Source organism: Heterocephalus glaber, unplaced genomic scaffold (genome assembly GCF_053883595.1).
Source record: "Heterocephalus glaber isolate CG9 unplaced genomic scaffold, H.glaber_assembly_v1.0 deba00000331, whole genome shotgun sequence".
NCBI classification, from domain to species: domain Eukaryota; kingdom Metazoa; phylum Chordata; class Mammalia; order Rodentia; family Bathyergidae; genus Heterocephalus; species Heterocephalus glaber.
In genome coordinates, this window is record NW_028258142.1 from 43,503,525 (window position 1) to 43,531,026 (window position 27,502).

General features: G+C 40.6%; 1 long non-coding RNA gene across 1 annotated transcript in view; it reads right to left on the reverse strand.

Annotated features, from left to right (window-relative positions):
- LOC110344036 (uncharacterized) overlaps positions 1 to 27,502 on the reverse strand; it is a 139,205-nt gene that overhangs the window by 51,924 nt on the left and 59,779 nt on the right. Inside the window, exon 3 of the long non-coding RNA XR_002386310.2 lies at positions 25,791 to 25,914. This is a non-coding gene — a long non-coding RNA (uncharacterized LOC110344036). The remainder of the gene's footprint in view (positions 1 to 25,790; positions 25,915 to 27,502) is intronic.

The following is a 27,502-nucleotide window of genomic DNA, read 5'->3' on the forward strand; positions in this document are numbered from 1 at the left end:
GTGAAGAATGAACGGGAGAATAGAATAGGAAAGCTGAGCCTGGTAATGGAAGTCTGGCACAGCAGGGACACTGTGGTTGTCTTCGAATATGTAAGCGGTTTCATGGGGTAGGTGGTAGCACTACACAAAGCAGCAAAGGACAAACTAGGACAGAGGAGTAGGAATCACAGGGAATCTAATTTAAGCTCAAAATCAGAAAACAACATTCTTATGGCAGAATTGGCTATTTCAGTCAGTGGGGGACTCCATTTATTGGACACGTTCAAGGTGAGACCAGGTAAGATATTGGAAAAGGGAGGAAAGCTGGATAAATGCCAGCTTGATATGAGAGACAGAGCACTAAAAGCCCCTGCTCCAGGCATGACTCAAAATACCAGGAAGAAGGGAAATCTATATTTGGCCTGGGTTTACTCTGTGCTTTTGGATAAGTTACAGGGATGGGGATTGGAGGCATTAGATATGTCAGCTCCTCGACAGAGTCAGGGGGAAGTCTGTGGATGATCTTTAACATGCTGCGTGAGTCCTAAAAAGGCACTGTTAATCGATGGGTGTATGTTTTAGATGTACAAAAAAAACTACAGAAGATATTTATTTTTATAGTGTGCCTCAATGATATAAAAGCTTACACTGTTACAATGTGTATATCCTGTGGAATTTTGGGAGGAAACAAAACAAAAAATAATAATGATTAAACAAGGGGCAGCTAAGTCATTCGTCTTTCAAAATTTTTAATTACTTAGGTGGCTTTGAGCAACTTTTCACTGGAGCTTTGTATTCTTCTCTGTAAAAAGAGGAAACAGATGAGAGTATTACTGAGTTCTGTGTTTTTAATATATATTAGAATCCATGATCGCGAATAGGTATACATGTATGTCAGTGCATCAGCTACGTTATGAAACATAATGCCACACATCATGCACATTGTAAGACCACTAGCTTTGCCAATAGGCACCACATTTTTCATCCCTGGGAACCTAGAAAGTGAGTGTTGAAGAACCTTGATAAATGCTTTGATCCACTAAGGAGATTCACAGCATAAGCCTGAGTTTCCTGAGTTTTAACCATCCTGAGATAAGCCCAATATCTCAATGTCTGCATTATAGTTATAAAGAAAGCAGTGTGAATCTTCCCAAATAGCTTATTTACATGCCTTTGAGATTTTGGCTTATAGAATTAAAACGGCAAGGGGACTTGGAGGCCATCTAATCCCATTCGCCTCCCTTTAACAATGCGGACACTGAAACCCAAAATACTAAGTGACTTAAACAAAGACACAGGATTACTTTGGGCCAAGGCTAGGGACAGTTATCAAGAATTCTAACTCCTCATCAAATTATAATCTTTTATTTAAATATGTCATTTGCCCCTTCACATAAATGAGCTTTTCTTCCTTTTATATCTTTACTATGGTTATTGATACTTATTATCAAATTCACATCAGGTAGAAATGTTATGCTTTTAGGAATAATCATGTTTAATTTTGCCTAGTTTATATTCTACCACCTCCACATCAATGGACAGAATGAGCCTTGAACCAGAGCCTTCTGTGCCTTCAGGGGAAACTCCTCAAAGATGCAGGAATTTGCAGGTCTACTAGGGGAAAACACTTGTACACCCTTAACACCAAATGGGTCTGTGGCAAGAAGGGATAAGCAGTCTTGGCTAGAGAGTGGAAACACATGCCAGCTCCCCAACACTGGTGTGTTGTGTGGTGATGGCTTGTTTGCCCAAGCCCCCACCAGGTTAGACAAATTAGGAGAAAAATCAGAATTACCTATCTGGATAAAGCTTATAGCTCCATCCAAATAAGAAGTTTCACACAACACTTAAAGAAAATCTGTGGAAAATCTAGATAGCTCTCTTACATTACAAAAATCAAATGAAATGTAATTTGAAACCAGTGCTCTTTTTAAACCTCTTTTTGAATTTGGTCCAAATTTGATTTCTAATATTATTCTTACTCTTCAAGATAGCTAAGAAGTAAGAAGCTGGCTTATCTGGGTAAACTAGTCAGGTATAATAACCAAAATCATTGCTAGTAGGTAGAAAAAACTGGAAGATGGTTTGCCCACATTCAAGCACCATGCTTGATGCGCATCATTTCAGAGAGATTTTGTGCCTGTTGGTTGGAGTTGACCTCAAGTGGTTGGGAAATGATATGGGGCTTGGATCAATATAGACATAAATCAGTTTTTCAGTATTTCTAACAACTTCTGACCCTCCATCTGGGTTGAGAATATACAGAATGATTGTGGAAACAGAACAGTTCTCTGTCTGGCCTGACCTGGTGACCCTCTGGAAGTTCTCCCATAACTAACTCTACTCTCACAGGTAAAGGAAAGGAAGGACAATAAATAAAATCATGTTTGTAAGTAGACCCCTGGCTGGTACGAGCACCTCCCTCATGTTGCTAAAACTCCAACACTGCCAGAGTGAGAGTGAGTCCCTGAAATGAATTCTCTTGCAATTTATTGTATGTCTCCAGCTGAGTCTCAGCAGATATACCACTCCTAGCCTGGGGATTGAGGCTTCCTTGTTAATGTGCCCAAAGTATGATACAGTTGCCCCTAGTCACTCATCAATCCAAATTATTTGATGTGGTTTTAATTAGTCTAAACAAGGGACCCAGTAGCTATTATAACTTCACTGTAGAAAGAGGAAAAATCAACTCTTTGTTTACTTCTGGTGCTCTGGACGCATGAAGACGCACCAAAATAACTGCTATTTATTTTACAAGATGGAAAAAATATTGACTGCCCTCTGGTCATAGAAAGCATTTTCTTTTGGGATTACAAGTGCAGAGATGAATTAGGTACACTTAGGATCAATATCTGTTTCTCTTCTTGGCTCAAGATGGGATTTGTCAAAATTCAAGAGCAGCTTCTATTGAGTGTCAGCTACAAATCCTTCCACTACTGAGTCATACACCTATTCAGGCTAAAATATAAAAGGCAAAGGGCTTTCTCAGGTACAATATCTGGGGTCATGATGCCGAATCACTTCTCTGCCTTTTCCTTCAATGAGCTTTGGTTTGATGAAGTGACCTTACCAGCAGAGAATGGAGGGAGTGAGAGTCTGTGCCAGCAAAGGACAGCGACTCCTGGGGAAGGAGGGAAATGGAGACAGGAGCACTCACTATAGTCAGGGAGAGAGAAAGAAGACCAAGCAGAAGAAACCGGATGAAACTACCATGGATAAAGATGCGGTGGGATGGATAAAGTAGTGAGGCTATAAGGCGGCTAATTTTCTTTACCTCTCCCTAATTTTTAGGACTACATCAATTAATCAAGGCAATGTTCAACATATATACTATTATTGAGGACTTCAGAACTTGAAGGACAAAGGCTTTCTGGGGGGAGGTCAGACAGAAGGTTACCAGTTGAGGTCTGAGGGGAGCTGGCAAAGGAGTAGAGAAAAAACACTCACAACAATTTCATACATTCTTGAAACAGGATTTTGGAGGTGTGTGTTTCACAGGTGAGGACACAGCTGGGATTCAGCAAGTCAAAAAAGAAAAAAGAAAAGAAAAACAAGAGCACAAGAGATTGCTTAGTATTTGTCACTGGACATTCAAAATATTCAAGAATTTACCAGAAGCCAATATGTGTCTCACATGGAATTCGGAAACAGAACAAAGAACAGAAAGAGTCTCTGACAATAAGACTTTTCAAAAGAAGGATAAATAAATAAAGGAAGAAAAAAATCAAGCACAATGATGTATCAAATAAGACATGATAAGTACCAACAACTTATAGGAAGCAATCACTAAAAATTCAGAGTTGCCGTAAGTGCTGTGGAAATAAGGCAGACAGAAGAGCCAGGCTATGAATGGGTGGTGAGAAGTGTCCTGTGAGGAAGTGGAGCTTGAGCTAGACCTCCCAGTAGAGAAAAGATTTGGCAATGTGGAGAGAGAGAGAGAGAGGCTCTGAGCTAAGTAAATAAATGGGTAAAAAGGGTTAAAGACAGAAACAATCATGGTAAAATGGAAAGCAGTAATGATGTAACCCTAGTGGCACACAGCAAATGGGCTGGGGAAAGGTGGACACAAGCACTCAAGCTGTACCTATACCAGCCAACCTCGTCTTTATTCATTCTCCTACCTTAACTTTCTCTGCTCCAAAATACAGACAGCACCCACTGTTTAGAAATGTGGAGGGACTAAAGGGATGATATATGTAAACCATTGGCCTCAGCTAGTAGCTCAATACATTGAATTTCTCTTCCCTGAAGCTCCCCTCAGCTCAGACAAGGAAGCTGAATCTAATTCCAATTTTTTTATGTCTTGTGGTCACCTCTAATGAAAATCAGTGGCTGTTTCACTGGCACATGGTGTTATCGGAGGGCTTCCTGATACATAAAGTGTTTTTATTTCCTATCCTAGTTGATCTCAGACTGTTGTACCCTTTGAAAATCTTATATCTGATTTTTTAAATTTTTCTTTTCCCTTCCCTCTGCCAGACTGTCAGCTGCCAGTTTGTGATACTGCCATATCAGTCTATGTTGCTGCTAATCTTCTATGGACCAGGAAACCATTGTGAGAATATACTAAAGTCATGAAGCCCTGAATATAAAAATTACAGATGAAGAAGTAAATCACTACCCAGAAGTCTCCATCCAACCTCCACATTTGTCCTACATAAATTTTGATATGTAACTAATTTTAAAAAATATTTTCTTCCGAGTAATAACACAAAGAGCTTTAGACTCAGTGTTGCCTAATCCTTTAAAATAATAAAATTGCATATAATAACAATCAAAATTGAATTTCTGCAAACATGAAGGTGGCAAAGTTGTTATATCCCTCTTTCTCATTGGTTACACAGCAATCTAATGATTTAAGCTTCTTTCTCCAAAAGCAGTTCTCAGACCTCTGATCCTTATTTAAGGGTAAACGAATGACGTTAATTAAGTAGAATAGGACCCTACTCAAATTGTTTGCATGTTAGCAGAGACTTCTCAAGTTCACACACATTCGTTCCAATAGGGAATCTTAGACCTTTGAATGTAGTGCATGAGATTTTTGAGGGAAAGAATTAGGACTTTATTAAATCTCATAGGTAGGTGGCTTCCCACCTTTCTCATGCTTTCCTAATTCCCAGAAAGGGGGCTAAATCATTGCAATGCATGCCACAAAGTTGCTACTTAGTAATACACTTGGCTGTCAGGTATTCTACGGGGATCTAATCTTTTACTTGTCTTGGACTCAGATCCCCCAGATGGACACCAGGATAATTCCCTTCTTCCTGTCAAGGGTGTGTCCTAGAAATAAGTCCTTTATTTTCAGAACAGGATTTAAAATCCTTCAGAGAATAATACCATCTGAGGTGAATGTGGCTGCCTAGTCTCTCAGGCTGCCTCTTCTTTGTATTATACAGTGAAATTGACTAGGGCATTTCCAACAGAGAAAGAAATGTATTTGGGTTAGATTGAACCATACAGGAAAATTAATACAAAGCAGTGATGGTTCACAGGCCAGCTCACTCCTCCTTGAAATTTCAGCGACTGGAAAAATTAGTCTCCTGTTTCCTTTCCATTCCCTTTTTTTAATTATAACTTGCCTAGGCACTGGCTAATACCCTTTAATCTCTTTTAATAACTATCCTACCCTCGATTTCTCTAAGAATCCTTCTCAAGGCATCCACAAATCCAAGAATGCTCTTAAGATTGACTGACTGACTGATCTCTCAGCTTTGTTGATTTACTGTCACAAGGTTTATTCCTCTATCCCAGCTCTGTGAGAATGAAAGAAAAATCAAGGCTATGAATTCTTTCCACACCCGGGAGGAGGCAGGTAGCAAGAAATTTGGAAAGGTGACCAAATGTACTTTAGCCAATCCAACCCCACATTTCCTTAACATTTTTTCTTTCTCAGAGCTCCCTTCTCTCCACCCTCACGTCTTCCAACGGCCTACTCATTCACTTCTAGAGTGTGGGAGTAATGACACTCACTTCTTTTGGGGGAGATTTTACTTGTTCAAAGAAGACTGAGGCAAGTGAGAAATTACAAGAATAGGGTTAGATTCACAGAGGACAATTTGTAGCAGCTAGACCAGCCAAACGGCCACAATTCACATTGAGTCAGAAGCCAGTGAGTCTTTCCTCTTTAACACTTAAATACATTTTAGGGGAATGATGTCATGCTTAAAGATGAGCCCCCAAACTCAGAAGGCATGGTTCTTGGCCTCAAGCTGCTTATCATCACTACTTTGCCTATAAAGGGTACACATACAATAAGAGGACAAAGCAAGGCAGAGCAAAACAATAATGCAAGCAATCCAGTATTCACTAAAGCATCTACTCCATTTGGCCCAGTGAGGAATCAGTTAAGACTCGGAGAACAAGACTTCCACATGTGACACAAGAGAAGAACAATGGGCAATGCGTGTGATCAAAGATACAGTTCAAAAGTCGGTACTCAGGAAGGTGAATGAAGGGAGATTAAAGAACATCCCTGTATCAGGAAAAGCTTGTGAGCCTTGAATAGTGCTGAGTGTCTAGAAACAAGTGAGACATGGGAGGGAGGGAGAAAGAGAGCAGCAAACACAGAATGGGAGCAGTAGAGAAGCAGAGCAATTTAGAAATAGGGTTCGGAAAAGAATATGGAACCCTTAGAAAGATGTTTCTCTTTGAAGTCAAATAGGTGATTTGAAAAGAAAGTGCCAAGTCATGCATATGTAGGATGATGCATACTTATTTCACCAGGAGAGACCCCGCTCAGAAGCCACTGCAAGCAGGTTCAGCCCAAGGGAGGCTAGAACCCAGGCACAGTGTACTTCAGCACCCAGCCATTAATCCTGCATGCAGCTGTCCCATGACTGGGCCCTCACTGAACTGAACTTTTAGGGCAGCACTGTCCAATATAAATACTACAAAAGCTACAAAGGTAACCCGTATATGTAATTTTAAAATTTCTAGCAGCCACATTATTATTAAAAAGTACAAAAAAAGGTAAAATTAATTGTAATACACTTCAATGCAGTATATCAAAAATGCTATCATTTCAACATATAACAATATGAAGCAATTATTAAAAGTTGCACTCATTTTCTCATACTAACTTCTACAAATCCAGTGTATTTTTCACACTTAAACACGAACTCAGATTAGCCACATTTGGAGTGTTCAATAGCTCCATATGGCTAATGCTACCATGTTGGACTGCACAATTCAAGCACTTCCGTGTCTGCACCTTGAGCCTAGAAGGTTATTGCCTCCTTTACATCCTGGTCCAGTAAACTGCTTCAACTTCAAGCACAAACAGTTGGCATCGTTTGCTGTATCAGCCTTCCTAAATAACATTGTCTCAGGGTTGTCCACATCCCAGTGTATATTGTCTTCTAGGAGACTCCAACAGCAGGGTGAGTTTGTCTGACATTCCACCCAGACCCAGAGTGTGGAAGTCTGCATGTGAAATTCCCATTACCCTTTGGAATTTTCCCAATTCCACCAGCCCTGACACAAGTTGCTCTCTGTCTACAGTTTTGGAGGGTCTGAACAAATTTCTGTGTGCTAAGAGGATCCTTTTGGGAAGGGTACACCTGCTCTGGGCTCTAAAATGATCCAGAAGCATCCAAGAGGCCCAGTGTCACCCCTATGTGTTCATCCTTAAAGGATCTGGAGCCCAGGTCTGAAATCAACAAACTCTTTGCTAAGCCAGGGAAGTAGAAGCCCACTATGCAGAAGCAGGTGCTGAAAATGCTGCCTGGGGCTGCCATGGAAAAGAGAAGGTGGCCTGATTGTAGGCCTGGACAATAGTAGGCAGAACACTCAACAAGGAGCACAGCTGGGGTTCTGGAGGCAGTGCTTTAAAAAAAATGTTGGAAAACATGAGAGTGTTGTAGAGAAGACCCATTGGCCCTAGGCAGAGTCTTTAAAGGCAGACTGTGTATAGAGAGCTGTGCCTGCTTGAATTTGATCCCCTGCTGGCTGACCTTGGGTGAATTACTCAGCTTCCTGAGTCTTGGTTCCTCAAGGTAACCTGGGGTTATAAAAGCAACCTCAGAGGATTGTTATCCAGATGCACTTAACTGGATGCCTGACATACAGTGTTTTCAAAAGATGTGGCTATTCAATTCAAAAAAAAAGACAGGAGAGAGAGTAGTAACCCAGCAGAAAAGAAAGAGAACAGAGGAGCTGGTAGCAGAGGATAAAAATACACAAAGCGCTTATGTATGTACACACATGCTTACACACATACATGCATGCACATACATGCACTTACATGCACATGCAGAGTCATGCATATGCACATACAATCACCATACGAGCACATGAACCCACACCATAGGCATGCACACATACAAGCGCATGCACATATCCCCAACCTTCTTTTGACATTCTGAACCCTTGAAAGTTAGTTTGGGTCTCTAGGCCCTGCTCCTGTAACCAACAGTTTCCTGCTTCAATACACCCCTTCCTCATTACCTCATCGAGTTCTGCCATTTCCCTTATGCCCTGTCTCACCCTCTGCAAGAGGAAAAATAAAACTCTGACCTTACTGGGAAAGGAAAACCCTTGCCCTTCCTCCACTCAGTGTGGCAGACATCTGACTCGCCCTCTACATGATCTCATAGGAATGGATTATGCTGCTTGTATGTAAAATAGCATATTTTCACCATAGCAAACATCAGGAGCACTTAGTAGAGACAGTAAATTATTATTGGTTGAAAGGCCCTGATGGCCTAGAGTAATCAAATTCTTCTGCCTCTCTCACTTCAGATGCTGTGTGAACCATGTATAATAATGGTATGACTAGATTTGTTGCTACAGTTTATTCCCAAAAAATGTGGGGGTGTAGGAAAGGGTCTGTATCAAGCTGACAGAGTAGGAGGTGGGGCAATCCGCTACAATGTGTAGGAAGAGCCAAGAGAAGCAATTTAACAATAGCTTGCTAGGCCTGGAGAGTTGAAATCCGCAAGAAAAAATGTCATGGTGGTGACCTCTAGGAGATTAAATGTCCAACCTGTGTAAATACAAAAGGAAGCTAGTAATCTGATACTGCTCCCAGTCGTCTGAGCCATGTTGAGTCCCTACCAAGTACCTGGGTTTATGTTGAGGGTTTTGGCATATTACACAATTGAATTCCTAAAATAAGTCCAGTTAAATTCTATTAGGCCTAATTACAGGTGGAAAAACTGAGAATTAGAGGACTAACTCACTTGTCCCAGGTCACAAAGTTGATGGAAACACACCACTGCTCATGATGGATTGAGAACCAGTGTATTTGGCCTACAGAGACAGAGGGTAGAATTTCACCCAGGCATGTACCCTGCTGCCTTCTCTTTATACAAATCCAATTGATCCTTTCCAAGACAGATCATTCTTTGCCTCCATCATGAAGCTCCTACAATCAACTATCTCTAACGTCCTGTTTAAAATGTTCTTGTCTAACATGTCTACGTCTCTTTTGCATAACTGAACTGTAAGTTATCTACACATTATGTGAGAGAGGGGTTAATAGTAACTGCTACCAACAATAACTAGATAACAGAGGAATTCTGTATTGTTCCTTAAAGTAGGCCCTGTGTTTATACAGTGTTTGGCATAAGGCATGCTAAATAAAGGCATTTGATGGCCAAGATATATATGAAAGGTAGGTGTGAAAAGGATGAAGGTGGGCAGAGGTATGAAAAAATATGAATCAAATACTCCAATGGCCCTCAAGGAACCAACATTAAATGTAAATATATGTCATTCCCTCAATAAATGTCATCTATAATGCAAACTGTAAAGTAATAAGAGCAGAAACAGAAGAGACTTGGAAAAGGGAAGAGTATACAAACAGATCAACACCAGAACTTGAAACATGTTACTTAATTTAATTCATGTATAATAACCAAATCCTTGGCTTTGGAAATTTGTTATTTTGGTTAAAAATGTACATGTTGATATGTACAACTCATTTGATCTTGAATCTATAGTCAATAAGGAAAGGAGGAAGGGTAAATATTATGATTTGACTTTAATATGATCTGTTTATGATTCCATATCCATTTTATTTCTGAAGTCAAGCCACATCTCCTTCATTATTACCATAACTGTCCCAGTCCTACCTGTAATAATGTGAGTAAATCATAAATGTGCCTTGAATGTTCCCTGGGGCCAGTTACTGGCCAGTTCTCAGGTGTGTCATTGCACTACATATTGCCTTTAAAGCAACAGAACTACCATGTCCCCTTCCAGAGGGAAATCTTGGCTCTGCTCTATCTCCATGTATTCCCAATAGGATGCAGGAATTGGTCATTTCTCACATTGTGTATGATTGTTAACCCATCTTTTGCCTATTACTCTTGAACATGGTGTAGCCACCTGCTTCTCTGGCTGTGTGGCTCCCCACAGTGTGCAGCTGGCTTCACACCCACCTTCAGTGTTCAACTCTTGGGTTATCATCACTACTGCGACTTCCACTAGCAAGGGACTAAATATATGGGTGCCTAACTCTGAAACTCATATTTTATGACCAATTCTTTTATGACCAATTCTTTCAGAAGATGCCCTACAGCAGTGCAGTGTTGTTCCCAGCATTGTCCCAGTGGGCATCAATCCTCCAGAAGCACTAAGCCACCTTTCACATGACCAACCCAACCTGACAAATGTCCTTCTTCCTTGTCATTGGCTTTTGTCAGGCAATATTGACCAGCCACAAGTTATATCTGTACATTTCTGATACCAAGATTGTGTGGCCAAGAGAAACCCAATATGCTATGACATTTAGAATGACCTTCTCTGTTAGCACAGAGAGGACCTCCACAGGTACAAGGTGTTGCTCCATGCAACAAGCCTTCCTATCTAACTGCCAGAGTCCTATGCTGATGAGTCACTCACACAAGCCCAAAGAGGAGAGAAATTTCTGACCTGATTGAATTGCATGGCCATTTCCTCTTCCTGCTATTAATTTTGTGTCTAAATGCATAAAATAACAAAAGGGTTCACACACCCCCACCACCAACAATAAACAGCAAAGTAAAAAGACACCTGGCTGTCAGAGTGTGTGATTGATGGAAATCTGACATAGACCCTGGGTAGCTGCTTTCTTGAAATGAAAAAAGCAAAGCCCTCACTAAAGTATTGAGAAATAATCATAATTATCAATTTATTTTCAATACTTACAAAAATAACAAGGTTATTAATTACTTTCTATATGAGTGCTTCCTGGATAAACTATTAGTGTTTTTAATATAAAATCTTGAATAGTTTTGTGTGGTTAAGTTAGCCTGGGAACCACTGTTGCATAAGATTAGGCTCTTTCTCTTGAAGAAGGAGTGATGGACAGAGATTTAAGGAGGAATCAGGGTCATGGGGTCAAGATCAGAAGGAAGTAGGTCAGAAAGGACCACCGATACAGACAGGAAGCTACAAAACTTAACTTACTCAGAGAGAAAGAGCCAGAGAAGATACTGTATATGATAAATTCTATTTGGCCGGGATTTTCATTGCTTTAGGGCTTAGTAAGGAATGGGTTTAGAGGACATCAACCACAACTACTGACAATAGTATAATATTCTTCATGAAAGATTATCAAGATGTTGTTTCATAAACAATAATCTCTCAGGAATCTTTCTAAAAATGTAATTTCCCAGTTCTTTCCCCATTACTCACTGAAGCATAATCTCTAATACTACATTACATGAATCTGTACTGTTCAAGAAATTGTCCAAACAAACCTAACCTGCAACTAGGTATGGGACCTGACATTTTAGCCCCTTCAGTAAACTTGGCCCACAGTGTCACTTGTCTAAGTACAGGAAAATAAGAATCGAAGGCAAAACATTGCATCTTTGGATGTGCTTTGATCTATCATGTAATGAGCAAAAATGTACCACTTCACAATGACCCTTGCCATATTTGCCTCTACTCTTTGGAAATCTCACCCACCCAGACTGTGTTCTAATCCCCTAAACAGCATCTCTGGCCTTCTTCCATGACCTTAGGTGAGCTTTGAATGCCATTTCAGAAATCTTCTGAACTGTTGGAGAAGGTGCAGCTATTATTTTAAAACCATATTCATGTTCCAGCTCCTTGACCCAGAGGCTGATCTACACACTGAGCCTGCTTCTACCAGCTTTTATTTGTACTGTGGTTTTCCTTCATCCCTCCTACATCCCTCAAGTTTCCCTTCCTAAGCTTCCCTGGAGCACAACTCTAGAGATTGGCACATCAATAAAGGAGCCAGAAGAGATATTCTTTCTGCTAATCCCTCCTCCTGCTACAGATAAAACAAGAGGACCTAGCATCTCTTTAGATAACTCTTCTTAGCTTTCGCTCCTCCACAGAAAGCAAAACCACAGGGTAGTAGACATGGGCTAGCTCTGTGCCCCTCGTTACAGCATCCTATTCCTTCCCCCTAATACACACTTTGGCCTTGGGGAGAAACTGTGTTTAAATAGCATATGAAATTAAGTGCCCCAAGTTACGTGGTCCAATATAGCAAAGATATATGATTTACAATATTAAGTACAAGAGCATAAACTAAATAAATAAATCAGTTGTTATACTGAAAGTGTCTCATGCCACAATTTTCCTTATGGACAGTGAAAGGGTGAGGAAGTTATTGGCTTAGGTCACTTATCCTAAACCATCAAATTCCACAAAGTCACAGCCAAATTGTGCAGCAAATGCATGCGTTTGCTTTGCCATGGTGTTCCAACTTCACATGACTCTTCAAATTCACGGAAGCCAAATTGGAAGTATTTAGGTAATTGGTACTTATTGAAAGGCACTTCTTAGTGTTTCAGCGAACATACATCATTGGAGTCATATGTACTCATCCTACATAGCTCTTTTTTGATACAATGAGAATAAATCACTTGAGTAGATAAGACACCCACCATGTTCCAGGGAATCTGGATAATGTGACCTCAAGCAGAATTTACATTCACACTCCTGACAGCAACCTATGCTGCTTTCATCTGAAAACTTCCACCTTCTTGGCTTGGTTTTCCCCTACAAAGACTGCATGCTAGTTTCCCACTGGCCCAGTATTACCTGAGTGCAAATGTCTCCTTGGTTCTTCTGCCACAAGTTACCCTTCACCTTGTACACAGACCTGCTGAAAAGGTTTCTGACTTTCACACTATGGCTTCCTGTTCTTCTCCTCTGAATCTCCAAATCCAGCCTGTCACAGGGTACCTACCAATTCTTGACCTGCCTCATTCTGCCTGCAATGAAGAATTCAGGAAAAGAGAAAGCATGCATACGCACAGGTGAGGTCTTAGACTTTGATGCACCAAAGAGGACCCAGATACACCTGGGTTCAGACTATGTCTCTGGAAAAGAGTGGTCATGCAGTTTCAACCTCATGGAACCACAGTAGTAACAATGTCATGGAGTGGCTGTGGAAATTAAATGGTATAATATTTTTAAGATGAATGGTAATTGGGACCCTAATAAATATTAATTCCTTTCTCCATCTCTTTCTCTTACCCTTCTTGTGCATTTGACTTGAGAAATGAAAGCTTATCTTTTCCTAATGTAGCTAAATGACTATACTTTGCATTTGTATAATACTTTGTAAAATACTGTACAAAACACACTCAGAGATCTTTCACCCTCAAAGACATTCTGTAAGTAGGTGGAGTTGATGTCATTATTCTCATCTTTCAGGTGAGGAAATGGGATCTAATGGGGTTAAGTGATTTGCCCAAAGTCCTGTACTATGGTGTCCTGAGTAGAGACAATATATCTTCTCAAGAGGTTGTTAAGCAACCAGAATATCTGCTACAGGAGCCAATGCTAGTCACTCCATGCGTCTATCAGGCTTGACATCTATTCCTAAGCAAACTATTCTTTCCAAATTCAGCTTGTCTGAGGACATACAGCAATCTAACAAATGAATTGAAATGAAGTTTCCAGGAACTGACAATGGCTTAATATACTAATATTCCACCAGGATTGACATTTTAACAAGGAAAAGCTCTGAAAAATACCTTAATGCAGGGAAAGCAAGTAGGTTTCTTCTGAATGCTAGCTCTGATCAATTAGTAGTAGATTCCAAGCATTGCTTTGTTTGAGCGCAGAGGAAATCCTATTGATACAGTCACCCGTAGGTGTGGGTCAGCCAGGAGAGACAGGCTTGTTATACTCCCTCGTATTTCCCAACTCTGATTTCAGATCTCCCAGAGAGTGCCTGGAGAGCACCCTCCCCTCTACCCAGTTCCCCCCAATCCTTCAAGGTGGGCACTGCCTGCTAAAGATGGCAAAACAGGGGTAGGACAGGGTCCCTGCATTAGTCCTAGGTTTTGTGGTCTAGGATTTCTCACAGTGGACCCTAAATGAGACACTAGAAGCAAAAGCACTTTGAAATTATAAACACCATTAGGAGAACATGTGCAAATGCTGTTAGTCCAAGCACCACAGACAGTTAAGGAATGAAGAGTCTTCCCCCATTCTCAAATGACTCCTGGACATAGAGTGTAACTTATTCCATCAGAATAAAGAACAAGGTTTGGTTTTCTGGGGTCACCTTCTTCTTTGTATGGCTCTTCCCCCCTCCTCTTGACCCTCCCGGAGATGAGCTAAACAAGCTGCCCCAGCAGCATTTCCTCCTCTCTTCTGAGCTGGGTATTGGCATCATTATCTGAATATCAGCAATAACAGATAGGAGCAGCAGATACCAATGTTTCATTACCTTTGGCGCCTCTGGGGATTGCTGCCCGGATATTTGGATTCATGTGGCTTTCTCTCTCCAAGACTGACTTTGATGAAAGGGTATTTGCTTCAATACGTTAACCACTGCAGGCCTGGGGAACAGAGCCTCCACTGGGCTTTGTATTGCTCTGGATCCCATCCTGGGCCAAGCCTGGTGACACCTGGTTCTGTCCATAGCAGTACCAGACTCGTATTCCGAGTCACTTCATTGCTTACATCAGTGAGAATACAGTTGTCAACCTGACATAAAAGGCCCTGAATCTACTTTACCTACCTTTCCAAAGTACCACATCATTTCCATTTCCCTCACATTTTGCTTCCAGAAAATTGAACTAGTCATGGGTCCCCACAAAACCCAGGTACACACTTATCTCCACACAGCTCGCCAGGGTATCTGCTAACCCTGAAATGCCCACCCTCAAATCCCCACCTACTAAATGCCACTCTCTGTTCAGGGTCCACTCCATGTGTTGCCTTCACAGGGTCCATTATTATCTCATTTCACTTGTGGGTCATCTTCCCTTCACTTTAAAGATTTAGTAATAGCTATAAAATATATACATGGGCCGCACACTATGCTTAACTTCATATCAACAATCTCAGTGAATTCCCACAATAGCCCTGTGACTAGACACTACTATTAATCCAATTTTACAGATGATGAAACAGAAGGCAAAGAAATCAAGGGATTTCCCCTCAGTTAGACTGCTGGTAAGCAATGGAGCTGAATATCCGACTCCAGGACACATCCCCACTCCACCCCCAGGGTTTATTGAGCACTTCTGAGCCCCAGAAGCATCTCTTCTATTGACCAAAATAGTGTTCATTCTGTAGAATGTGGAGGTTCATTGTGATCTTTATCCCCTGCCTTCAGTATAAACTCTTGTATAATCAGAAACAGGCCATGTCTTCCTCAACTTTGTCTCCCCAGCTCAGAAAGTGCTGAGTAACCCTCCAGATTTAATTAACCATCTCTGATACCAGTCTATTACTGTATACCAAATCCTGAAGCTACATTTTCATGGCCTAATCTGCTTCAGTGTTTCACTGAGCCACATCTCCCTGCAGCATTTTCAAACACCATGTTGTTCCCCTTGCATCTTCTTCATTAATGCTGTACCATTTGCACCCACCAACCTAAATCATCTGTCTTTCTAAATTTTCTCCAAATTTCAAAACTCTTCTCTGAGAATCCACCGTCTCAGGGATTCCTTCCTAACCATTCTAGTCCACATTGATCTCTCCCCCTCCGCTGAACTAGTAACAGATAATATAGATCACTCACCAGCTCCGTCACTAATTGATAATAGGTGCTATAAGTACCAAAAAAATATATGGCACATAGATAGTCCCTTCCTTCCTAGGATCAAACATGGAGGAGACAAGAGTTGTTCATATGAAAAGCCAATGAAAATGCCCAGTTATTTGCAAAGATCAGGTGGGCTGTTCAGACAAACATATATGTTAAGTAGTTCAGATCAGGGTAAGAACACTGTGGGCAAGGTGGAAGCTTCCTAGAGGAAGAAGAACTTGGACAGCAAGTAGAAAGGAAAGGACAATTGTTCCAGAAGGGGCAATAATACAGTCATGTGACGAGACTAAGAAACAAGATGGACTTATGAAACAGGTGATAAGAAGACAGGTTAGTCAAGTGAGAACAGGGTAGGGAAAAATTATGTGGAAACCTAGATTTCATGTGGAACTTCTTATCAAATTCTTACTCACAGAATTCATGGAATCCAAAGATAATGATGGAGGTAGAGAATGGCAAAATTGAAATAAATCTAGATTCCCTGAATTTCAGTTATATGCAACAAACAAGAAAATATTTTGAAAATAGGGCAATCCCATAACACCTTGAACTAGATCACTGACACTCATCTCTATCTGAGAAATAGTTCATCCTAGTGTTGTGACAACAGGACTTAAGGTCAAGTAGTCCCTGCCAACAACCTGGGAGCTGCTCCTGTCGGGTACCTTTAACTTATTGGAGTTTGAATTTCTTTATCTACTGGGGAAGAAAAGGAGACAAGAATGCTTAAAGTTAGAGCCTAATTCCAGGATCCTAGTAGAATGTAATGAAATGATGGTGCTTTTCTAGGGTTTAGCATAATATCTAAGTGCAAGAAAATCTCAACATAAATTACCTTTCATATGAAACATGGGGTTGATAATGCTTTTTCCCAAATGCATATGCAGTCTATGTAATTAAATAACAAGGAAACCAAAACCAAGAATTCCAGGGAGCAGGAGTTTATTCCAACTCAAATCTATGGTGGTGCCAGCATAGCACCTGCCTGCCAGCCTCAAATGTGTAACTTCTGCTTTATCTAGCCCAGGGCATAATCCATCACAGATATTTAATAAAGGTTTCTGGACTGAATGGATTTAAATTGGATCAAATTTAATTGGATCCTTTGTTTAAAATTTTATAGTCTGCTTCTGAGAAGTGGCTGAATAGAACTCTTCTTGATTTTGTAGATTGTTAATTCCAGTGATCAGGCTTGACCTATCATTCGTTTATATTGATAATTCTCAACAGAATGCCCTTACTGTGTTTGCCCTTCTCCACTGCTCAGAGAGTTGATTGAACATGAAATCTACAGCTGTGCTTGGGGTTTCCTGGGAGTCCTCGCCAGTGATTACCGTGATTACCTCCATGAGACGCAAGCCATCCCATCCACCTTGTAGCGGAAATAATCAGCCACAGGATTTCAGGAGGTCCATTTTCCACCCACGTTAATTCTTAAATTTCCCCTCTCAAAAGTGTGTTTTTACAAGTTGATATCAGTAATCCATAGCCGCATACCATCATGCATTCTGTAAGTACATTTTACATCCAATGATGGGTACAGTTGTATATTGGTATATAACCCTTTTCACATACTCAAGCACTCATAAGAGTACATGCTTAAATATATGAACGTGCGTAATGTACACATGACTCAGTCAACAGTTTAATGAATTATTTACCATCTTGAGGAATTGCTGTGATTAGAGATTAGCTAGAGTTGTACAAAGTGTAGCCCAAATTCCCTTCATCCAGATGTCACAGCATAAAGAAATTCCATATACTGGAAAGTGCTAAGATATCACTGAGCTCTGTTTCCATATCTTAACATAAAGGAAGAAAGCTCAGAAAAGTGAAGTGACTTGCCTAATGTGGTCTAGCCAGTTAGGCACAGAAACACAACCTCAAATTCTTAGGTCCTTAATCACTATTCCAATGACCCTGTCCCAACTTGTGACATCTAAATTCCTCAACTCTGCTGGAGGACAAGATTATATTCTCCGAAGCATTTTTTTGTATGCTTCCAATGTGCCAGCCAGTGTGAGCTGATGCTCAGATTCATTTCCATTCGGCTTTGCTATCCTCTCAAGTGCTGAAAGCTCTGCAACCCTATCACACTGGCCAGCTCCTCTATCATCTTTGGCCAGATCCTACTGAGAGGTTCTCATAGGAGACTGACTGGAAGGCAGAAGACTGGGGAAGCCATGCTCCTCCCGGCTCTGCCAACAACCACAGGGAATTGGGAGCAACTGAAGACTGCGATATCTTCACTTGGGAATGTGAACCTGTGGATTTCTGCTGACAACAGAAGACAGTAACTTAGTGGCAGGAGCATCTGCCTTCTGTGGAGAGCTCCAGCCACATCAACAAAAGTGCATTCTTTTGCACACTATCATTATTTTACCATGCTATCATTTTTTCTCCTTCAATCATTCCAACATATGTGAGGCCAAATGCCTATATTATCTTATCTAGTAGAGATACCTGGAGTTTTCTGTGTTTTCATCAATGGACACTGATACACCGCAGAAAATCTTCTCTCAGTTGCTATGTTATAAATTATAAAAATGAATTTTTATTAAGCTATTAATGAGCAATAAAAAGTTTGGCATTTCTAAGAATAAATACTTTATTAGACTGAAGGGAAAATGTCTCTGAAGGGAGAATTTCTTTCAAAACACTTGTGGAGATCCTTCCCACATTAGGAACAACTAGCTCAGAAGCAGCCTTCTGTGCAAACAACGTGAATGTCCAGCAGGGAGACAAACGGCCAGAAGAAAAGAGGAACCATGAGCAGCTGCCACATAAGTGCAGAACAAGAGATATCAGAAGGCAAGGAAGCTTCTCCAGCCCACTTTGGCATCCCTCAGTCAGCCCAGGGAATGGTGTGCCTTAGCCCTAGCAGGACTCTGAGGCAAGGAGTAGCCACAGAGAGGTAGGGTGGGACCCTGTGCCTCTTCCATAGCTAACCCTGAGGAACACCAGCCCCAATTCGAAGTACAGTGTCCAGATAGCTACTGTGCCAGCCTCTACCTGGGCAAAGCAGGTCCTCAGCACCCACTGGAGGTGCCGCTGAGGTAAAACTGCAGAGGTTATCAAGATCAGAGCTTTGAAATGATGTATGCCTTAAAGTTACTGGCTTTTGTGCCTTTTTTGTGTGTTTAGAGGTTAAAAATAACAACGGCAACAAAAAAATCCAAACCTTTAAGAAATCTAATTACATGTTTGAGTTATAGACTGGTTTTTAACAACAACAAAAAAAATTAACAAAAAAAAGGGCCTCATTAAGAGTCTTTTGTCTCCAAAACAAGTGTGTTTTCCTAAGCCATAGAGCAAGCAAATTCTAATTGCTGGCTTCATTATACAGAAAAGTCTAAGTGTAACAATCAGAAGCCTTATTACACATACATAATTGAGTTTCATTGCAACTTATGAAAACATAAACTCTCTTAAACACACTTGCAGAAAATGTCGCATCATCAAATCAACACTTTTATTATACAAAAGTAATTGTGTTTAAAGACACCAAACATATGTTACTTATACAAAAAAAATGAGTTGTACTATGATTCAGAATCTAAATCTTGAATCTGAGAGCAATGTTTTGTTTGCAAATGCAGGGCAAAAAAGGCAAATTACAAACTTAACTAATGAGATGTTAGGAAACTTGCCCTGGAAATATTCTACTTTGGAAATTCTGAATTCTTAAATTTTGTCTTCTGATCAACTCTTCCATGAGCCTTCTTTATTTCTTGGCCTGGCTCCTTCTAAATCTGTTTTTCATCCTGTATCTTCACATTTTTTCCTACTGATTTGAATTCTCTTCCCATCCAGCCTAATCTGCAATTATTTGAATTTCTCTTTGGTTCCCTTATGTTTTTTCCTTATAGTTCTTTTGCCACGGTGAAGTTCTACCATTCTCACCTTGTTACTTTCATCCTTATCCTTGCCTAAATAAATCCCACTCTCTATTTCCTATATTCTTCCTACGGGCTGATGGGGCCTCCTGGAGAATCCAGTCCTGTCCTATCCTCAGCAATGTATCAACTTAATTCTAGCAGATGCTGAAAGTCCCTCTGCAGCCCTGCTGCTTCTCCAGTTGAGTCTCCTTCTCAGGGAAGGCTACAGAATTTGTAGAGCCTAACACAAAAAAAATGCATGATTTACTGTTCAAGAAGCTAAGGGAAAGCCTTTTTCTTTTCTCCGTGTTTTTCTATTTCCTATTCAATATCTTGCTCCCTCAAACACAGGGACTTCAACATTTGGATGCAGCAAGAAAAGACATGGACTGGACAAACATGACAGAAGAGAGCTTTCTTAGGATAAGACATGAGTATTTCCCTTCAGTGACAGAAGAGATGGAGGTATATGTTCTTAGTCCTTACCTAACAGTAGCATAAGAAAGAAAAATGGGGTTTATAGGAGATGAGTATAAGAAGGTAAGAATGGTGGAAATTTATGGGAACAAAGAAACTACTGGGGCTAGCCAAACAAAAATTCAAATAACTGGTCATTAGACTCAGAGAAAAAATTTACACAAAGATCAAAAGAATCAAGGCTAAAAAATATCACAGAGATATCATGCTGTGGCCTGACATAGTTCAAATGTCCACCTTTCTTCCCTTTTCTGTCATGTTTCTTGAGAGCATAGTGGGCATGTTCCCTGCCATTGCTTTCTTTCTCTCGTGAAGATGTCTGTTCCTGGCTCTAGGGATTTCTCACTGGTGGATTCTGCCTTGTTTGTCCACATTTGGTGGGAGACAAATCATGCAGTAACAAAAGAATGAAGTGGATTATTTGGCTTGTTGGAATAATTTCATGGGTTGGCCATTCAGTTGAGGACCTGGTGAAGAACAGGTGATCCTGCTTATAAGAGAATTAGCTGGACAGGAGCCTTTCCCTTTGAGTGATGCCATGTCTAGTGAGAGCAAGGGAATTCAAGGTTAGGCCTTTGGGACTCTGTGGAGCTGAAATGTAAAGGAAGACTGTAATACTGCACATTAATTTCAGGCCTTGAATTACAATGTGGAAGCAAAAGAAATATTCAGGTCTAAGACTGGAGGAGGAAGGAGATGATACAAATTAGAGATGGATTGCATCTTGGGAATAGCATTCAAGTAAAGGGTTATCATTGATACAAGATGCAGAATATGACTACAAAACTTAGTCTGGTAGCAACACAGATGATGACTTGGCCACAATTCCTGGTTTAGATGGATGAGCTCATTCTAAAGTACCTTGGATAGATACCTCAGGGAGACTACAAATATATTCCCTGACTTAGACTAAAATTTCCTGGAAAACTGAGCAAAGCTGAGCTGCCATCAGGGTAAATATGTAGACCCGACCAAGTGGCTGACATAGGGCTGCCGATGAATGCACTCATATCACCAGTTCTTCCCCATTTCCTGAATAATAAAATATGAGCTCCCCAGTCTTTTGGTGAATGCCCATACAAACCAATTCCATTTACTTATCCTTAGCTTTTCTTTCTTTCCTACAAGAACCATCCCTGTCAAATCCCACCTTCTTCAACAAAGCTTTCCAAAATAACTAGGCTCACAGTGATGCTTATGGCAATTTCCAGCTGTATCCAGCTGTAGATACCAAATAAATGCTAATACCATCCTGGGAGTTGAGGATACAAACAGATACAAAGAGAGATCTTGGCTTCATAGGGATATGGATCAAACTGAGGAGCAGGACACTTTCATAATTAAATCAGGACAATGCAAGATTGGACCAAGTAATGCATGGTGAAGGGTAAGAAGTAGAAAGGCAGAGAGGTAACTATACTGATGTATTTGTAATATAATTGGAGGTAGAGCAAAAGGAGCTATGATTTGTCTGCTCTGCCTCATTATATATCGTATAAAAGCAAAAATACCACCATCTGCTTTTCTATAGCCAGGTGGGGCCTAACATTGTTCCTTAGATTTCTGAGTGAATGACTGCACAATTATCTGATATGTTGATGTTTGCTTGGCCCTTTGGAGTCTTTCAAATATGCCTATTTCTGTTCTCTCATATCAGTAAATTTCAAATTAATTCATCTTAAAGGGTTTTATCACCCTTGGGAAATTTAGTATCACTAACCTAATATCCTACCTTCTCATGCTGGGAGGCAGGTATTATTACTGCCATAATTAAGACCATATTAATTAGATTTTTTTCAATCACGTGTATTTCATCAGACTTGAACACTAGGAGTTGGGTCATTCTCTATGTTGTGAGATAGAAAAGGCATAGGAAAAAGCCTCACTGACCCCTAAATATTGCACACAGCTGACTCCTATAGTACCTAACGTTGGAAACTGATCTAGTCTGATAATACAACAACTCTTGTCCATGCAGGAATTTTTTTGAATGTGAGTCCCTCTGGTATAGAAGTACATTGACACCGAGGACCACATGAGACTTTGGGGAGACATTCTGATATAAACCATAACATTCTGCCTCTGGTCCCCAAAAACTCATGTACATCCCTCTATGCAAAAGAGTTGTCAGATTCCTAACACTTTCAGCATTGCTAAAAAAGTACAAGTCCAAAGTCTCCTCTGAGACTTAAGGCAAACGCTTAGCTCTGAGCCTCTGTAGAAACTAAAAGAAAGTTAAATACTGTTGATATACAATGGCACAGAGGTAATGTTTTGTTTATGATGTATTAAAAGAGTTTTTCCTATGTACAGATGTTATACTGGGCATCATGGAGTTAACAATACTAATTATTCTCAGTCTCATCTTATAAGTACATCACTATCTGACTAGTTGGAGCATATCTGCAGTTACCTGGCTGTTCAGTGGATATTTACAGACTAACAGCACACAACTGACACTTATAAGTAATTGTGGAAAAAATATTTGGTTAGAAAGAGCTGGGATCCAGCCTAGATTTTGTCACTAAGTTGCTGTCTGACTTTGAGTACTACTTGTTCCCCAAGATTTTCCCTGGATCTGGTGTTCTCTGCTTGCCTTGGTGAACTCTAGCTGTAGGAAACATTCAGAATGCCAGCAATGACATCAAGGGACACCATGTCAGAACCTAGCACAGTGGCCAACACACAGTCATTGTCACCATACTGACTCCCAACTCTGTTCAAGGCTCAGAATTTGAGATGACTGTCTCCTAGAGCAGAGTGGGCAGAGCAGCAGAGGAGAACTGAAGAACTTCAAAGAGAAGGGGAAGTATAGATGAACTTAAAGAGAGACAGGATTTGGAGGAGTAAGATGGGAAGGACATGACAGGTGAGGAAATAACTATAAGAAAGGTTCAAATTAACACTGATTTGAGTGGTTTATATCAGACATAGTCCTTCGTATATGCTGGTATTAGATTCCTATTGAGAATATAAACCTGGGTGTGATGGCATGCACCTGTGATCTAGCACTCTGGGAGGCTGAGGCAGGAACATCACAAGTTAGAACCCAACCTGAGCAACTTAGGGACTTAACAATACCCTATCACAATACAACAACAAAAAAAGGCCTGTGAAAGCCCAGGATTCAATCACCAGTGTCCAAAAGAGGGAGAAGGAGGGAATGTCAGCAATCATGTTTTTAGGAATGATGACTTAGAGGTAAAGCTGGCATCATCACAGATATGCTCTCCTTCCCATGATTGCATTCCCATTTGCCATCCTAGGAAGAAAGGTGGAAGACTTGTTATGGAAGTACAGCAAGTTATTGAAAGCCTAGGATATTGGTCTTATGTTCCTGATAGCCCACTGGGTCCTTCTACTGTATGAGACAGGTCTGCTCAAATTCGAGGCATCTCTTGGGACTCAGATCACAGACTCAGAGGAAAAACTAACTATTCTCTTTTCACACTGTACTCTGGCCTTTGTTGTTCACTTATCTGTTTCATTTTTTTCAGACAGAGATTATGCCATATAGCAAGATGTTCTGTGAGCAAGACCTCTATTTTATATCCTACTCATGGTACCTCATCTAATCCTTCCTGGAACCCTGAGAAGTAAGCATTGGGCTATTTTTACAGATCAGGAAAAATGAGGCTCTATGAAGTTAAATGACCTACCCAAGTCCCCAGATCAGAAGTAGCTAGGCCTGGATTTGAACTCTGTAAACAGAGGCAGGACTAGGTGAGGCAAATGAAGCATGCAAAGCGCAAAGGTACAGCAGGTCCTGAAGCTGAGAGCTGAGGTGCTGATTTTGACCTGAATGAACCTGAGAGTCCTTTGCTTCACCATAGTTATTTCCCCACTCACAAGGCTGTCTGGCTTCAAAATTCAAACTATATGTTTCTCTCTCTCTCTCTCTCTCTCTCTCTCTCTCTCTCTCTCTCTCTCTCTCTCTCTCTCACACACACACACACACACACACACACACACACACACACACACACACACACACCCCTCCAGCTCATACCAACCCCTTGGGATCCCACAAGCAGAAACAATTCCTAGGCAAACCCAGCACTAGGAATCCTAGCTTCCAAGTGCCTGCTAACCAAAGTCCCAGATGATTCTCTGACAAGACAGAGCCAGGAAATAAAGGATAAATCATTGTCAGCCAGAATCGCTTGTGGAGGCACACATAACACTCCCATGTCAAGAGGCCCTTGGGTGTGATGCAACCCTTGCTGGACTGACATGATGATGCAGAAGCAGTAGCTCTGAATATAACAACTTTTAAAGCATCTGAACGTGGCAAGAGTAGTTGTGCTCCCTAGTGGCCTATAGGCACCTCAGTTCCTTTAGCTTGTAGATAAAATGTGACACCCTAGTTTCTTTGGCTGCAACAGCTTTCCCAGGGAAAAGGACCCTGTTGGGTTGGAAAGTTGTTAAAAATCTCAGAGCATAATGGTCACTGAACCTCAGTCCAGAGCTACTGCAGAGACAGGTCTTTCCCATTCTTCTAGTATTTGAGACAAAGAAAGATTCATGTGCCAAACAACAAGCTGTGGATATGAGGTCAGACAGGAGGGCCATAAAGCCAACAAAGATCAGTTGCATTAAAGAGGCAGTGCAAATCTCTCAGGAGGAGCTGTGAGTCTCTGTCAACACTGGCATCAGGTTGCATGAAACACATGAGCATTCAAAATACTGGCTGCAGTTATATTTATATTCCCTGGGGGAAGAAAGCATACAAGAGTAAAGACACTAAGAAATGCTTTTGTCCTTTGATTACACATGTTTACTTTCTCTCAACCCAGTTCCTTTCCACACTATTCTTCTTTCAGGTTCTCCTGATTCTGTTTCATTTCAAATGAAATCATCTTATCTTACCTTAACTAGTCTTATTCTAATTTGATTTGTCTCACCTCACTCTATATCCTGTACCCTACTTTGATTAGAACTCTTTTGCTCCATCTTATCCCAAATTTCACAATTTCATTTAGGCTACAACCCATATACCATTCTGGCTAGACCATCATGTGCCATAATCATTTCACAACCTTCCTTGGGTAGTATTCCTACAGAAAAAGGCACATAAACATGGATAAATTGGTAATATAGTACTTGGAGAATGGATGTGGATGGGCTCCAAATCCACCATATTCAAAGCCCCCAAGTGCAGTATAATTGAATAAGATCACTGTGGGAGAGATTTCCAGTGGTTTCTCAGTTGGACACTTTTACTATGTATGAGTTAGAGACAAAGAAAGGGGTTAGGAATGGGACAAAGATTTGCTGAGTACAATATGTCCTTTTCTGCTGCAAGCTAAGACTTGTGTTGTGCACACCATGCTATTTTAATCTCACCACCACCTTAAAAGGTATTTATATACCCATTTTTTTTACAAATAAATGAAACTCAAGCCTAAGAAATCTTGGTTAAATTGCACAACTAAGTGATTTTAGATCTAATCAGAGTGGCTGCAAGGGGACCATACCTTCTTCATCATTCTGTCTTGTGGGCTGATGATACCATTGCACACCATTGCACAATGCTGGCAGTAGGAGAGGTGATAGCTTCAGCACTGGTCCTAGTTGCCATAATCATCACACCAAACTTTCCTAAAGAATGAAGCAAATATGGAGAGTGAGCTATAGAGCATAGGAAATAGCACCCACATTATAGGAAAAGCTGTTTCATCCAGCTCTGCCTTTCCCATGAGTTTATTTAATCCATGCATTACTTGTTTATGTGTGTATTATCTCTCTATATATAACTTAAATATAAACTTCAAGAAGGAAAGCACTTTGTTTTGTTTATTACTGTATGCCCAGTCCTTAAAAGATTGCCTAGGTATTTGGCAGTGCAAAGATGCTACTTAGACATTATGTTAAATGAATGAATGAATGAATGAATGATATGATATATTTGTAGAAGTTCTTAGTATTTGAACTATAAGAAAAAGATGAGATCTAATGGGTAAATTGTTCTACACAAATACAAGATGGGAAATATATGACTGCATTCCACTTAAGTGGCTAGAGCATAAATATGCTGAAACATGAAGAGACATCCCCACTATCATGCTGGTCAGAGCTCACTAGTATTCTAAGGGACACGAAAAGACTGGATGATGTTTAGGGAGAGTGCTTGAGATAGAAAGAAGACCCAGAACACTTTCCTGTGGGTATAAATTAAAGACCTGACATGGGAAGAGTCCCAGACATACTAGGTACAATTCTAAAGGCCTCTGGATGAAAGTCATATGGAGGAATATAGTCAAATAAAGGGTTAAGAAGTCTACCATTCTGAATTGTTCAAAACCAAATTGGTTAAATCTCCCTGAAAGCTCATTCATATTCATTCAGCTGGAGCTGAGGCTGGACCATCACTACACATCCATTGTCCTGATGTGATTCAGGCATTAGAGGAAGATTGTACTAAACTTTAAGATGCCTGTCAACTCTTAAACATGATAGTTCTGTTTCTCCTGATCATGCTTATCTGAGAATTCTCAGAAGTATCCAGCAGAGTTCTCAGTAAAGCCCAGGTCTGACATCAAAGTCTACCAGTCTTAGCCACGTTCTCAGAACATCCTGCCTCCCGCTCCTGCTATGGACTCCGGGAGGACCCTGTTAAACCTTTCCACTGCCCTGCTGCAGACTCTGGCCATGGACAGCCTTCTCCTTCATCTCCTTTGCCTCCTCCCATTTTCATCCCAGCCTCTGTGCATGTCTTGAGACTGGGTCCCCAGAATCTGCTCACACTGCATGCCCACTAATTATTTATAAGGGAAATCAATCCCCATTCATGTGTCAGTGAATATAGACAGAATGCCTCACTCCAGTGCAAATGCACAAATCTCTTGAAGGACATTTATTACAAAATAAATCCCAAAGAATCTCAGGATATTATCAAAGTAAAAGTAAGTAAACATAACAAAGGGTAACAGAAGCTTTAGTAAGGGTTCAGTATTGCAACCAGTTAGAAGGGGCTACTAGAGGATCCTGTCTTAAAGTTCCAATTGCCATGCAAGAATACTGTATCCACCTACAATTTCTATCAACTGGTGTTAAGTTTAGGTTCAGTTTAGGGAAATAATAGAAGGCCCTAGGTCTCCAAGCCCAATGTTGGTTTTGCAACTGATTTGGGAGAGGGGAAAACAGATGCCCTTCAGTTCTTACGATATTCTAAAAAATGATAAGGGTA